Raw genomic sequence first — 6,932 nt, forward strand, 5'->3', positions numbered from 1 at the left:
TATGAGATCTTAAGTGGTGTTATCACGTGGAGATAAGATCTGACGGGGGAGAGCGAACACAAGGGGCTGTTTTCACAGCATATTGCACATTTCCAAGTCAAAATTGACCCAGCTTGCCACCTCAGTTAACAGTTATCAATTGTTCCGCGAGGCCTCCTTTGTGACCGGTGGCACGACAAGCTGAGTCTCCCTTCATGTAAAACACACATACGCATTTTGAGCACAGTTCAGGAGGCGAGTGGAGCAGCTTGACCGCAATTTAAAACGCCATCAGTTCAGCAGGGGCTTTTGTGTAATATCTTCTGCGCTCTTGAATATACATAAAAAGGCCGTGGAGTTTTAAGGGCCATACAATAAATTGATGAATGGAGTATTTTCTCTCCCTCTTCCTTGTTCCTCTATGAAGTGAGGGGCCCGTCTTGTATATCATTATTCCTTCCACCCATTCTTTCGCAGGTTTAGGACTCTCACATGTGGAGCATATGTCTGTTGAAAGGGTGGCACCACGCAAGGCAGGCACAGATGGAGTCACCCTCCCCGTCAATGGGCAGACAATGGAAAATGGAAATCAAAGTTAAAGGGGTGCATCCAGCCCCATTTAGCCCATACAAAAGGTGCTTGTAGGCGGCAGGGCATGCTGGATGAAGGGAGGGGACGGGAGGGTGCGACGGGGTGGAGGAACATGTCCGCGGCTACAAGGGTCCATCCTCAGCTGGGCTCTCCATCACTGAGGTGATAGAGACATGCTGACACTGCGCTAGACACCCCGGCCTCGCCACTTTTAACTCCCTGTCGCTCTGCTTGATGAACTGCACTGAGTGATAATTGAATCTGTGCATTTGTTTTTAATGTCCGGGCTTAAAGTGCAGTTTCTCACCTAAAATTGCATCTCACACTTTTGCAACGTTAAATAAAAATGTAACAAAAAAATTGCCTCAACTGGTTCATTTTAATTCGCAAAAGCAAAAAAAAAAAAAAAAAAATTGCTGACCAAGCAAGGGACGGACATATGAAAGAGCACAGCTTGAATGCATATAAAATTTTACATTTACTGTAAACAGTTACTTTGGGGGATTTACAAGACGTCCTAAGAGAGTGCAGAAAAATACAGTGAGCAGAAACCCATCGTATGGTTTAACAGCATCAATGCATTTAATCTCAGATAAAGTGCACATGACCTGCTGATTTACTGTGGATTGTTTTTATTTGTTTGGGGTTGAACATTGCAACTGTATAAACTATTCATATACTTTTAGAACTGACAGTAATAATGCTAACACACCATTGCTAAAATATCCCCCATATAAATAGTGTTTTCTTGACTTTTTCATCAAAATCTCCTCAAAATGTTTAATGCAGTAATCACAGTGTTGAAACAGATGTCTCTGTTTGTGTCTTCTAGTATCCAACACAATATCTCCAACAACCTAATAGTAAATAAAAACATTAATAGAGGAAGTAAAATAAACTGGAGGAGGAAGTGGCGAGCAGTCCATCCTGTTGTGGTGGTGGATGCTTGCTTTGAACGCGGCTCTGATGTGACCCATAAAACAGTGTGTGTTTTTTTAAGAGACAGTGATTTCACTCTCATTAACGATAACTACACTCTACTGTACACAAGTATACAACAACTGTGTGTTTAACAGTGCACTTACTGTCTCCTCTTCTGGCGTGTACGCTCATTGCTAAAGCCTATCTGTGTACGGAGCAGGTGAATCTTAGTTACTTTCATTTTAATTAAAATATCTTAATATTAGTTTCTGCCTTTTGCTTACTTGATGCTTGAATTGCACAATAGGATTCAAATGAGACACTTTTCATAGTGATGTTTTATATTAATTTATTGCCACAACAGCAGAAACAAAAATCCCGGTTTTGAAAAATTAGTTGCCAAATTTTCAGTATTCAAAATTTCACAAAACACATCTTACTTTATAATCTAAATATCAATGTTTTAGATGCTTCAGTACACTGTACCAAATTTTCCTGTAAAATTACAGTAAAACACTGGCAGCTGTAGTCGCCAGTATTTTACTGTATTTTTTACAGTGTTGCTATTTTTCTTTACCTCAATAGTAAATTACTGTGTAACTAATTACAGTTCTATACAGTAGAATATGATGTTTGCTGTTTAACCCTTTAAGACCTACCATTGTGCAAATCCGCGGGGACATATTCTTACATATTTACATACTGTAGTGTAATTTTTTGGAGTATTTTTTATTTGCTTTACATCAATATAACCCTTATATCCCAAGTTTTAATAAAATGTATTGACTTATGTCTTACCTTCTACAATAAATTGCTGAAACGTGCAATGAACCTAAAAATAACGAAAAAAAATTTTTTTTTACATAGTTTTCAAAATACAGAAACTGCATAGCTGTATACCTCAAATTTCTAAATGTGAAAAAGTTACACAATATCCCGTGGTCTCGTTATTTGCACTTTATTGTGTATTTTTACAAGCCCATCATTGCAATGAAAAAGCATTTTGAGACATGAATGTGTGAAATGTTAGTGTAACTCCACAGATTTTATAGACAATAAGAATGATCAATCTATCTTATCTGGTTTCAAATCTACCACCAATCAAAATTAAATATGCAGTTGTAGCGTTGGTGCTACGCTGGTCTCTATAGGGTTTATATTGTGACTTGATTTTCCAATAATGTACTGTATGTGTGTAGTTGTGCCACTGTAACTAAGATTAAAGGCAACAGTAGTTACTGTTAATTGCAGTCAAATGCAATGAATACAGAATTGACATCTACATCACTGTTTAACATTAAAAAATGCATATGTACCACTAAAACACTCAAGACTAAGGATACAGGGTAAAACAAGTGGCATTTTCATACACTGGGAACATTTATTTCAGAATCAGAATCAGAAATACTTCATTGGTCCCAGAGGGGTAATTGCTTATGTTGTAGTTGCTCCCATTCAAAGTCAGAAATATAAATGGTACAAAATATATACATAAACGTAAGAAGAAAAATATGTCCTAAAAATGTAAATAAAGTAGAAACACTGAAAGTATAAAGGTAAAATGTGCATTTTCTAAGAAAGTATTTTTGGAGGCAGTAATGTATTCCAAATGTAGTCTCATAAATATATTTTTAAAACAAAGGAACAAAGGGTTAACTTAATATTTAAAAAAAAAAAATTAACAATGTTCTTAGCTGGGCTGCACAGTGGCTCGGTGGTTAGCACTTTCGCCTGTGGTTCGCGTCCTGGCCTTCCTGGGGCTGTTCTGCATGGAGTTTGCATGTTCTCCCTGTGCATGCGTGGGTTTTCTCCGGCATCCTCCCACAGTTCAAAAACATGCTGAGGTTAATTGGTAACTCTAAAATGTCCATAGGTATGAATGGGAGAATAGTTTGTTTGTCTGTATATGTAGTCCTGTGATAGACTGGTGACCTGTCCAGGGTGTCCCCTGCCTTCACCCTAAGTCAGCTGGGATAGACTCCAGCCCCCCACGACGCTAATGAAGATTAAACGGTGTATAGATAATGGATGGATGGATATTCTTAGCTGTGTAAATCAAGTTGCTACTCTAAGCAGTGCTTTGTAATCTGTTGTGCTAAAACTTTTTGTTCAGTTCAAACCATCAATTTTTACAGTAGCCTGCTGTAAATGGTCCTTCTTGTCTGCACTTTCCAAAGAAGCTTGAGATTTTACAGTTTATAACCATATTTTAGTAAAAACATCACACACCTGTTAGATTCCGACTGTATTTTTACAGTTATTTAATAAAGTGTATCAACCTTTGTAACCCTTTACCGTCACCGATCTGTTATTTGGTGTTGTTTTTTTACAGTTTTCTATCTGATAATGGGGGTTTACATGTATTGTGTCTAAATGACAATAATCCTCTGATCTTTTTGTGTCATGCAGTGCAGCTGAGAGTGGAGCTGCTGGCATCTGTGGTGGCTGGAAGATGGTTGTCCGTAATGAACCCTGATCCGACCTTTGACCTCCTACCCCCGACAACATCACCAGCTGAGGGCTCACACAGAGGGACTGCTTGTATGGTACGACACACACACACACACACACACACACACACACACACACACACACACACACACACACACACACACACAAACACACACACATGTCCAAGCTGCCCTCCCATGCACATGGAATGTCTAGGCATCATGTTTTTATGTTTTGAGCTTTTATTATCCTTATTAAACAGACATAATATTTCTCTAAAGGATGAAACATTTCACTTAAAAACAAGAACATCTCCATCAAACTTTTTCTTGTGGATCTTTGCAACTACTTAAAATCTTTTCTGCTCTGCCCGGCTCTTATTGTTTCATCTGTAAGCCGGTTTTAGTATTCAGAATACTGAAACTTCTTCCAGCTGGAGACAATTCACCGCAGACGGCCTTCTGCTTTCTCTCTGTAGTGTGGTGTATGTGCCCGTCCAGGGGGCATGACATGGTTGCTGATGCGTAATACCCTCTGACATAATTGTGCTGTCAATCTACAATATCTCTAATGCATGAATAACTCATGACTGCAAGTGTGATATCTGCTGTCTATGCCTCAAATCAGATTTTGGTTTCCATTTTACATCTCTTTTGTATCTATTTTAACTCATTTGCAACTGAATATATCCATATCAATAAAACACACAACACGTCTCGTCAATCCCATACAGTAATGTTATATTTTGCAATAAATACAGTTGAAAATGTATACATGCTGTTTGTGTATTGCACCCTGACAAGTATAACCACTGAAAAATATGAATAATTTAATCTGATCTATTTTATGTTTGGTTTAAAGTTGCTTAAATTATCTTTTTAGGTGTGCAGTAAATGTAAGTTGTGTATACTATGCTTACAATTTGATAATTAGGAGTATTGACTAAATATAAATTCACTAATTATGTCAAGGATTTGCTTATGTAGTTTATTCTCAGCTATTCACGGAACTGAAAAATACTATTCCCACTGTTTCTTGGAACATAGAGAGCTGAAAAGGCATTGAATCTGGGACATTCTAGTCAAGAAGCATTACTGGGGATGAATGTGTGAACTGTGTCATACATTTGGTGATCTTTATGAGCGAGTTACATCTTGCACCACCACAATCCTGCCATATTGCTCCGCACAGTCTGTCTTACATGTGATTTTTCCTCCTCTCGTTATTCTTCAGTGTTTCTCACGCTGCCAAGATTCTCTCTGCTGGGAACCTCAGCGCAGACACATGGCTGACTTACAGCACACAAATGAGGCCCCATGTTCACTGTGCAGCCCAGCTTAGGTGAAGCTTCCTAAACAAGTGCCTTTACTTTCCTACAAAATAAGCATCCAATTATGGGAGGAGATTTATTTGAAGTAGACTGACCACTGAGCATCCAGAATGACCTTATAATTGTATGTTATGCTTACATGTGTCTGCGTGAGTGCGCTTGAGTCTTCCACCTCATTGATCTCTCAGGGACATTTCCAGAGCACAAAGCATCCAGTGTAAGCCACTGACTGTACTTTTATGAAATTTAGGGCAGCAGAGGATGAAACACTTCTCGTGCTATTCCGTAATTTCTTTTTTATTTGAAAAAAATGATTATCATTTTGAATGCAATTTTTTTTAGCTGGAAAAATGTAACCACGTCAAGATGTTTTGTCATATTTGACTGTAAAATGCAAATTAAATAGTACAGAAACACCTGAGGATACACACTCACACCTGCAATATGCCAGAACTGTTGATGCCAAGCCTTTGCAATAATTCACTAATTGATCCAGCTTGTAGTGGGACCAGCCCGCCTCCTCTCAATGACTTATCCAATCAATCCAGGCTGTTGTCCGAAATGACATGCCCCGTAACAAATTACAGCTAATGAAATAACCATCAGAATGTCATTACAGGGGCGGGCCCACGGTATTATTGCTCAGCATGGCTCTACGTGTGCATGTGTGTGAAAGAAAGAGAGGCCGTGTGAATGTTCATAAGCAGGCGTGGTCTCTGTTATTATCCTGGCCGCTATTTAGCACCTGAGTCACTCTGTGTGACCGACAGGCCTGATGAAGGAACTCTGTCATCTGCCTTCATGGAAAAACATGATCTGAAAAATCTCCAACTGTTCACCAGCTGCAGTTTGCGAAAACAATAATAGTAGGCACTGTCTTCTGGTAAAAAAAAAAATAAAAAAATGCTTGTCACATTTCAAATTTCCATGCACTTTTGAGGCCTTGAAAGCCTGCATGGTTTGTTTCAAAAACTTGGATCCGTATTTCCTGGAACTCGCTTCGTCTATTCCCATTACCAGACCATTTGTTTGCAGCAAAAATCCCATTTAGCTTCCTCAGTCTCATGTACTGTCGATGTCCCTCTGACAAGAGACCACTGTGGCAGCCAGTGCTCTCCACGTGAGTCCAGCCCTTCTCCTTCCACTCTGCAGCCAAATCTATCGCTTTTCTCCCACTGCCTTCCTCTTCCATCTCCTCCTCCACCACCTCTTTTGCCATTCCAGAGCTGACGGCAGATGGTGTTTTAATAAAGTCCAGTAGGAATAGGACTGTGAGTAAACAATGCAGCACATGCCAACTCAGTAATTGCTGGGCACTATTACAACCCCTGTGTCTGGCAAGGGAGGGAAGGATGAGAGGCAGAGCGGATAAAAAAAAAGAGAGAGAGGATGCGGCACACACACAGTAAGAGGACAAATCAGGAATGAGAAAAAAATAAGAGAATGAGGGAAAACCAGAAAATGAAAATGCAAGAGATGTAGGGGAGTGAGGGGGTATGGAGGGGGCGGGCAGCGTACACATATACACCTAGCAGCTGGAGCCAGAAAAGCGCAGCTGGTGAAGGTGCAGGGAGGCCATGGGGAGGAGGGGGCTGAGCAGAGCTGGGATGGGCTGGTCTAGGCTGTGCTGGGCTGGGCTGGGCTGGGCTGGGCTGGTCTA

At 40.0% G+C, this 6,932-nt stretch overlaps 1 long non-coding RNA gene across 1 annotated transcript in view; it reads left to right on the forward strand.

The window, feature by feature from the left end:
• The window catches only part of LOC118469648 (uncharacterized), an 88,651-nt gene extending 84,614 nt beyond the window's left edge, over nt 1-4,037 (forward strand). The window contains exon 3 of the long non-coding RNA XR_004846582.2: nt 3,901-4,037. This is a non-coding gene — a long non-coding RNA (uncharacterized LOC118469648). The remainder of the gene's footprint in view (nt 1-3,900) is intronic.
• Nucleotides 4,038-6,932: the final 2,895 nt, after the last annotated feature.

Source organism: Amphiprion ocellaris, chromosome 22 (assembly GCF_022539595.1).
Source record: "Amphiprion ocellaris isolate individual 3 ecotype Okinawa chromosome 22, ASM2253959v1, whole genome shotgun sequence".
Lineage (NCBI taxonomy): Eukaryota > Metazoa > Chordata > Actinopteri > Pomacentridae > Amphiprion > Amphiprion ocellaris.